This window comes from Felis catus, chromosome D4, assembly GCF_018350175.1.
Source record: "Felis catus isolate Fca126 chromosome D4, F.catus_Fca126_mat1.0, whole genome shotgun sequence".
Lineage (NCBI taxonomy): Eukaryota > Metazoa > Chordata > Mammalia > Carnivora > Felidae > Felis > Felis catus.
In genome coordinates this window covers 31,482,964-31,492,703 of record NC_058380.1, presented here as the reverse complement: position 1 = coordinate 31,492,703, position 9,740 = coordinate 31,482,964, and the positions used below count along the sequence as shown (strand labels likewise).

The following is a 9,740-nucleotide window of genomic DNA, read 5'->3' as shown; positions in this document are numbered from 1 at the left end:
ACTATAACACCATATGTTAACTATACTGGAATACAAATAAAATTAAATAAATGATGTTTCCTTTATTCACATTTACATTTCCCCCTATTCATCATGATTGTTCCTCCAAAGCATTGCTGATCAAAATTGGAGTTTTCCACATTTGGTGTTTTGTTTTGTTTTTCACTCACTGCCAGGAATGACCTTTTTTGATTGCATGTCCCACATAAGAAGGAAAATTCAAAGATGGGAAACTGTCTAGTCCATATTGCATAACAAGTGGAGGAGGGAGAACTCTCAGACATGTTTTTATATACAGTGTATCCCTTTAAGGGCAAAAGTGGTAGAGATTATCTGAAAGCACTGAGTTAGCCTCACCTTTGTGGGTATATTACCTCTGCAAATGTTTGATAGGGAATAAGCACAGAGCTTAAAAGGAAGTATAAAATGTAAGTTGAAGAGAAGAACGATGACTCCAATTTGTGTAATAGTGTGATATTATGTGAGATGCCATCCCATCCTAAAGGGGTCTTTTCTAAAAACCTTACAAGTAAGAGTTAGCCCATTTGTATTTCCCTTGGTTGCAGGGAAACAGATCACATTCAGGTAAGACCTTTGGGGAGAGCAAGGGTCATATGATTAACAAAGATGGAAGTATTTATCTGAGCCAGTATGGTTATGATGGAGGAAAGATTGAAACAAGATATGAGAACATAAGGTCATAATAACCTTACCTGATAGCTAACATTCATACACTTATGGGTATAATTGGCAATGGCATTTGAGACTAAAGACATAATGGTTACAGGTAAGACCAAGGGGTCTTCAACGTTGTGAACAAATAAGAGTTTCTGGTTACAGACCCAACAGTCAGATAGGTTTTTACCTTTTGTAATAGACTGAGAAACACAGATAAGAACATTGTCTCTCCAATAGAAATGGAAGGAAAAATATGTAAGAAGCAGCAGTGAGAAAAAGGTATGCAAGTCTGGTCTGGTCATCTTGAGAAAGTTGTCTCCTTCAACTGACGTCTGCTTAAATTCCTAGAAATCTTTACTTTCAGGTCACCAGTTTGTATGCAGGGCCAGTCAGATTTTGGTGCTTTCTTTAAATGTGACACGTGTTTACAAAGGACTGTTCCTTGGAGTTTGGTGGCACAAAGTTGGTTAATATTACCTGATAAAGGCCTTCCCAACAGGATTAAATGGAGTTTTTTCTGGAGATAACTTTTCCAATAAATAAAGTCCCAAGGTTGCAAGGTGTGATGTTTAAGATCTTCATCTCTTGGGAGCATGCTGTGAAACTATTGTTCTATTAAAACATGGTTATTTAAAAAAAATTTTTTTAATGTTTATTTATTTTTGAGAGAGAGAGAGAGACAGAGTGTGAGTGGGGGAGGGGCCAAGAGCGAGGGAGACAGAATCTGAAGCAGGCTCCAGGCCCTGAGCTGTCAGCACAGAGCCTAATGCGGGGCTAACACCCACGAACCATGAGATCATGACCTGAGCTGAAGTCAGACACCCAACTGAATGAGCCACCAAGGTGCCCCAAAACATGGTTATTTTTAACAGACACCACTAGGTCTTTACAATATTAAAGTATAGTTACTTTTTATTAGCCATAGATTGAAAAAAGCAGGAGCTAAGTATAAAGGGCAACCTGTTACAAGGAGAACAGATTGAATTTATGCAAATACATGCATCGTCATGAAAAATAAGAATATTTAATAAGAGCTTCTGAATTCTGATGGGATCAGGTAAGGAGAAAAAGATAACTGCCTCAAACTTTTTGTAATGATACACTTTACCAAATTGCTGTACGTTACAGATAGGTTACTGAAGAGAAAGAGGTCTATTAACTCTGGAAAACAAAACACTACAACAATGTTTTCCATTAAAGTTTTAGAAATCATTATACAATTCAAAGTTAGTATCTTAAATTTATCAAAATATGTATTCTAGTGTATCTGTCAAAGTCTTTTTCATGAATCGCTTTAAGGATAAAGCACTTAAAACAATAGCTGTAAATGACAAAAGACTTTAAAAAGCAACGATTAGAAATTTGAGGAGATTAGAATTAATTATGATGTCATTGACAAACAAATTTGTTTATTTCTGTGACACACAACATTTAAGATAGTAACTAGGATTATGACTAGCATTATACCAGAACATTAGACTTTTAGGAATTTTATATAATTTCTAAAACATTTATATTAATAAAATATATTCATAAAAATATAGTTTGAGAAAGTATAGAATCATTTATTTGATAATGCTTATTTGATCATTTAACAACCAAATAAATCTAATTAGTTTAATCCCTCATTTTTTATAAAAAGAGAGAACAAATCTAAGATGTTCTAGGGACCCTCAGGAATACCTCATATCCCAAAGTTAGTTTTAAGTCAAAAAAGACTTCATTTAGAATTTGATTTTGGGAAGTGTGTCAAAAACATCAAAGGTTTGGACACAGATAATTATGAAACACACGTGGGGCACCTATGTGACTCAGTCGGTTAAGTGTCCAACTTTGGCTCAGTCAGGATCTCTTGGTTTGTGAGTTTTAGCCCCGCATCTGGCTCTGTGCAGATAGCTGGGAGTCTGGAGCCTGCTTTGGGATTCCATGTCTCCTTCTTTCTTTACCCCTCCCCCGCTCATGTTCTGTGTGTGTCTCTCTCTCTCAAAAATAAATGAACATGAAAACATTTTTCAAAAAGAAACAATATTTATTTAACTAAAATGACAAAGATTTCTTTTTCTGTATATTGTTTTTAACGTTTATTCATTTTTTGATAGAGACAGAGCATGAGTAGGGAAAGGGCGGAGAGAGAGAGAGAGGGAGACACAGAATCCAAAGCAAGCTCCAGGCTTTGAAATGAGAGCACAGGGCCCGTCACGGGGCTTGAACTCATGGATCGTGAGATCATGACCTGAGCTGAAGTTGGACACTTAACCAACTGAGCCACCCAAGCGCCCCAAATGACAAAGCTTTCAAAGGGAAATATAGAACATTATGTAGTTCTGATAAAAACTTAGCTCTTTTAATATCCAGGATACTCAGCTTATTTGTGTAATCAAAGACCTGATGGAAAAGATAATATAAATTACAGAAAATTATTTTGTTAAAACACAAAGTCTTTTTTAATGAAAATGAGCTTTATTACATCAAGTCATAAATACATAAAAAGATGCAAATAGTTTTAGTCGTTTTCTTCTGGATGTTTGAATCAACTTATAGGAAAAGCAGAACTGAAATCCACACAGTCTGAGTAGGAAAATTTTCAGGGGTTCATGTTAAGTTAGGTTTGGTAGGTTGCTCTTTCTTCTGTTTTTATAACTTGTGTGTTTTTAAAAAATTGATCTCAAAGCACTAATAGTCATGCAAGCAAATGCTGTAGCACAAAAGAAATTACATTAAGCAGAATCCACACCATGTGGCAAATGTTTGCGCTAAAAACAAAACCCTCAGAGTTGTATTAGCACATGAAAAGGAACAAGGAACAATCTGGGTAACATAACTGTGTTCAAAAAAGGATGAAATAGAGACACTGGTATCTTTGATGTGAGATAGGTGTCTTTTACATGCTTTATTTATTTATTTACTTATTTATTTATATTTTATTATTTTAATGTTTGTTTTTTGAGAGAGAGAGAAAGAGAGAGAGCAAGCAGGGGAGGGGCAGAGAGAGAGACACAGAATTGGAAGCAGGTTCTAGGCTCTGAGCTGTCAGCACAGAGCTCAATGCGGGGCTCAAACCCATGAACCATGAGATCATGACCTGAGATGAAGTCGGATGCTTAACCAACTGAGCCACCCAGGCACCCCAAGTTATTTATTTATTTTAAACTAAGTTTATTTATTTATTTTGAGAGAGAAAGAGAGAGTGAGCAGAGGAGGGGCAGAGAGACAGGGAGAGAGAATCCCAAGTAGGCTCCACACTGTCAGCACAGAGCCTGATGCAGGATGTGAACTCACAAACCTTGAGATCATGACCTGAGCAGAAACCAAGAGTCAGATGTTTAAGTGACTGAACCACCCAGGCACTCTATTTATCTTTTTTTAAGTTTATTTATTTATTTTGAGAGAGAGAAAGAGAGAGAGAGGCAGGAGGGGCAGAGAGAGGGAGAGAAAGATATAATCCCAACCAGTCTGACATACGGTTCAAACCCATGAACTGTGAGATCATGACCTGAGCCAAAACCAAGTAAGATGCTTAAGTGACTGAGCCATGCGGATGCCCTTTTAACATGCATCTTTTCAATCAATGTTTAAAAAAAAACAAAAGCAAAACTATTCAAAATATAAATCCTATTCAACTGCAAAATATTTCTCAATCTCAGAGCCTCATGAACTATGAAAGGGACATGTGAAAGAGAAACCTTCCCATCTTGGAAGAAAATGGAAAACCTTCCATGCTAACAGGCAGCTAGGATCTGACATTCCATTCCATTTCAGCCAAGCATCTTGAACTAGTCCTCCAGCATGAATGATGCCTTGTTTTAGTCTCTTCATGGTGCTCTTGCTCCCTGCAGAGATGAGTCTAATCTCTTTCCCCAGCTCCTCGATGATGACCAGCAGCTCAGCCTATTTGTTTTGGGGTAGCTGGCTGTTCCCAGTTCCCTGAGTGTAGCCTAGAGATGGTAGCCTGTAGTCACTCAGCAGATGGCAGTAGTGTGAGGATGTCTCCATAGTGGTAGAGAGTGGGTGGACACCTCCAGCAGCATTGAGGGAGGCAGCAGGCACAGGACAAACATAAAAGCTTGCTTTCTTAAGAGATTACTTTATTTCTTTTTCTTTTTTAAAATGTATTTACATAAATTCAAGTTAGTTAATATACAGTGTAGTCTTGGTTTCAGGAGTAGAAGAACCCAGTGATTCATCACTTACATATAAAACCCAGTGTTCATCCCAACAAGTGCTCTCAACACCCATTCAACCCATCCCTCTACCCACATCCCCTCCAGCAACCCTCAGTTTGTTCTCTGTATTTAAGAGCCTCTTATGGTTTGCCTCCCTTTTCTGATTTTATCTTATTTTCTTTCCCCTCCCCTATGTTCATCTGTTCTGTTTTCTTAAATTCCATATATGAGTGAAATCATATGATATTTGTCTTTCTGACTGACTTATTTCACCTAGGATAATACACTCTAGTTCCATCCACGTTGTTGCAAATGGAGATTACTTTAAAAAGTAAAGCAAACCTTTCACAATATCTTATCAAAAGCAGACCAATAGTCCAAGAAAAGTTTATTTTTGAAGAGAGGAAGGAAAATTAAGCTTTAGTTTCATATAAGTACACTATTGATATTAAAGTTTAATTTAATTTTTTTTAACGTTTATTTATTTTTGAGACAGAGAGAGACAGAGCATGAACGCGGGAGGGTCAGAGAGAGGGAGACACAGAATCTGAAACAGGCTCCAGGCTCTGAGCTGTCAGCACAGAGCCCGACGCGGGGCTCGAACTCACGGGCTGTGAGATCATGACCTGAGCCGAAGTCGGCCGCTTAACCGACTGAGCCACCCAGGCGCCCCTTAAAGTTTAATTTTAAAGCCCTTATAATAACAATTTAAATTTTAGCCAACTTGACCATATATGAAATTCCTTTCTCAAAATTTCTTTTCCATAAACCATACACAACTTTTAAGGTGCATTTAGGTTTTGTCCCTTTTCTTTCTTGTTCTAGAAAGTCATTTTATTTTAGGACAAAATTACCTTTTTCTTACCAAAAATTCATCTTCATTCCTCATACCTTTTTTAAACATGAAAATCATATACCCTATTTTTCATATACATTTTAAAATTCTTATTATTTTTCTAGTAGGTTTGTTAAAAAAAACAATTTTTTTGCTGACAATTTAAACTTTATTAGTTCAGATGTTATTTTCTCTTTTTTTAATTTTTTAATGTTTATTTATTTTTGAGAAAGAGAGAGATAGAGCGCAAGCAGGGGAGGAGCAGAGAGAGGGAGACACAGAATCCAAAGCAGGCTCCAGACTCTGAGGTGTCAGCACAGAGCTCAATGTGGAGCTCCAACTCATGAACTGCAAGATCATGACCTGAGCTAAAGTCGGTCACTTAACTGACTGAGCCACCCAGGCACCCCAGATGTTTTTTTAATTTCAAAAGTTTATAAATCTTCCCTAGAAAAGAAATGATGCAAGGCAGTTATTACAGAATAATCACATAACTGCTTATACATTACATTAAGTGAATATTAACTTTTATGTAATATAGCTAAAATAAACCATATGCTTTTTTGAAATCATTGTGAGATTCACTTATGTCTATAGGCTTATTCTGATATTTCTCTGTCAGACTGGGAATAACTGAACAGGCAGTGGCAACAGAATCCCCACACTATTTCTGAAGAGTTCTGCTTTGAGTTAGGGAGGCAGAATAAAGATTTGAACATGGGACAACCTCTAAACTTATGGCAGAACTATAACTATCTGGGGAGCCATCATTAGAATTTCCAAACTTGAAGTAGTTATAAGAAATGAGGGAAGTTCTTTTAAATAAAGATTCCTGCCTGGCTGCAAATCTGAAAAGACAAGGCAAAGAATGAGCCTATCAAAGAGTGATTATCGACTCCCTTTGAAGAGTTAGCACTGTGTGTATACAGGACAGAGGGTGGCTGTTCTTGTACTGGCCTTTTCATCTGATCAGACAAACCCTGCTGTTGTGCAATACAATGTGGTATAAGTACAGTGGCTTTCAAACATGTTGGGTTGTTTTATAATAAGAAATATAGTGTATAGGGGTGCCAGGGTGGCTAAATCAGTTACATGTCCAACTTCAGCTCAGGTCATGGTCTCGCAGTTCATGAGTTCAAGCCCCACATTCAGCTCTGTGCTGACAGCTCAGAGCCTGGAGTCTGCTTCAGGTTCTATATCCCTCTCTCTCTGCCCCTCCCCCACTCAAAATCTGTCTCTGTCTCTCAAAAATAAATAAACATTAAAAATAAAGAAAGGTATAAAAAAAGAAATATAGTGTATAGCATGTCTCAGCAAATACTTATATATGTAAAAACATATGAGCTACCAAAAAAAGTTTAATAAACTGACACATATTTTGTTTATTTTTAGTGTATACCATTCATTCATTTTATTTTGCATTTTATGAAATTATCTTCTGCTTAGATATAGATAATAAATACATCAAAAATAAATACATATAAATTATAAAGTTAAAGATATATATTATTCATTTATCTCTGTAGATATGGATAGTATACATATTTTCTATTTATTTGATATTAGTCATAAATCAACAATGGCCTTGGTCATACTTTAAAAAACAAGAAGTTTCAGTAAATTCTTCCATAGTAGGAGAATAACTCTCCTGGGGGTGTTGCAGGGAGTATGGCCTGAGTCACAAAAGATGAGTCCGCAAAGTGCAGTTAAGTGAAAGTCCTCATACTGGAGTCAGAATGAGGCCCTGACTCCAGAATGACGTTTCTTTTTATTTGGATAATTGCTAAAGACTACATTCATAAAGTCAGCTAATCAAGTGTGTTAATCAATCTAATGGTTTAGCTTTTCAAGGTTGAATTTCAAGTTAATTGGTTTCTATAACATTAGGAAGGGTCAGGTGTGAAGGAGGATCCAGCCCTCGACAAAGTTAATGGCTCTAGGCATTCCTTAGGAGAGGAGCTGCAGCCATGTTCAGCTATGTAAACATGTCCTAAGGCCTTGCACCTTCTCCAGCCCTTCCCTTTTGATGCTTCTCTCCTGCATCTCCCACATGGGGGTTTCAGTGTTTCTTAGATTCCAAAAGGGTGCCTGTTTTGCCTTCATTCTCTCAGCACCGATGTGCACAGTTTGTGCAGAATTAATGTATATTTATTAATCTTAGTGTTTTGACATTTTCTTTTTGGCTCATTTTGTATCTTAGCTCTTCTTCCAACATTTTAAACTATTTGTAATGTTTTCTTTACAGTGAAAAGTAGGAAGCAGGAAATTGTGAACTATTATTTATTAATATCCTATAGTAGATTAGCAAACAAATACATTTCAAAAGTTTAGAAATATTTTATTTCTCATAATTTTTTCTGAGTGTGGCATAAAATGTGTCTATTAAGAGACCTAAATATCTTTTGTCTCTTTGTAAGAATTAAAAAGCCAAAAGTAGATGAACTTACATGTAGCATTTAATATTTACCTTATCTGGATATGATTTAGATATTCAATGAATATTAGCTTAACTTAGTATAAAATTTGATCATATTTACTTATTTAAAGTACTGGTTTTTAACAGTTATGCTTGGATAGGCTTTAAATAGTAAACCATCATCTTAAGTTATTTTTCTTTTTAAATTTTTTTTAACGTTTATTTATTTATTTATTTATTTATTTTTGAGAGAGAGAGACAGAACACAAGCAGGGCAGGCCAGAGAGAGAGGGAGACACAGAACTGGAAGCAGGCTCCAGGCTCTGAGCTATCAGCACAGAACCCGATGTGGGGCTTTAACCCACAAGCCATGAGATCATGACCTGAGCTGAAGCCACCCAGGCACGACAGTTATTTTTCTTGTTAATAAAATTTTAACACATGTCTGTTTTTATTAAACCTACAAATGTAGATTAGTATCTATTTATCAAAATTTATCCCAGATCATATAAACTTGAAAAACATTTGAGATAGTTTCTATATTTCTGGGAGTATCCTTGACTTATATAAATGCTCAATTTTTTTTGAGCTAATTAAATAAAGCTCTTTAAAAGTTAATTTTGGCAATACCACCTACAGTTAAAGAAATATTACTTGTATACATAGACACAGAGATCTTATAGCTTTTGTTTTATAAAATTTTAGCCATGTCTCAGGGACAAAACTCAAAAGAACAGTTGAATCCAAATTGTATTTCTGGCAGAGAGACTAAGTTAAGGTTACCTGCTCAGATGATCAAAGTCTCCTTCCCTTCCCTTTCCTCATGCTGCAAGCATCCTTTTAGAATTGATTTTGAAGTCATTTTGTCTTTTAGAAACTTCTGCATACAAATCAAAGAATGCATCCCATTGTTTCTAAAAGTTTTAGAATCCTCTATTTTAAGGGTACCCCTTAAGATGGACTTATATCTAAAACAGTTTCCCCATAATGGCTATTCCAATTCCAAATCATCAAAAAGTTCACCCATTTTTTGATAAAGGCATGAGAGCCTGGCCCACAGGCCAGGTGCAACTTATCTTGCTTTTGTAGTCCTTAAAATATCTCTACTATTAAGGACGCTGTTTTCCAACAGCTGTTTTAAAACACAGGGAATCACATGTTTTCACCTTTTGAACAGGATAGGTGATGTACCAAGAAGCTTTATAAAAACAAAAATAGATCCTGAATAAAGTCAGAGAGCTCAACCAAAGAAGAAAACTGAGAGGAGGACAAAAACTGAAAGGACAAAGATAATCCATGGAAGCAGAGACATCACAGAGAGCTCAAGTGAATACCTCATACAATTCAGAGTTCCTAGTTCCTTGGGGGTTTGTTTTTTTCAGATCCCACTTCTGACAATTATGTAAGATCAAGCTTAAAAATAAATTAGCAAGGGGTGCCTGGGTGGCTCAATTAGTTAAGCCTCTGATTCTTGATCTCATCTCAGGTCTTCATCTTGGGGTCATGAGTTCAAGCCCTAATGTGGGACCCTGCATTGGGCATGAAGCCTACTTAAAAAAAATAGCAGTCATTTTTCCAGCAAAATGAGATTATTCAGGAATAGTGGGAGACTTGCAATTTGAGACAAGCAAACTAAAATGACTCATAG

At 36.3% G+C, this 9,740-nt stretch overlaps 1 pseudogene; it reads right to left on the bottom strand.

Moving 5' to 3' along the window:
- Positions 1-4,408: 4,408 nt before the first annotated feature.
- Positions 4,409-4,671, bottom strand: LOC101092153 (annotated as a pseudogene).
- Positions 4,672-9,740: the final 5,069 nt, after the last annotated feature.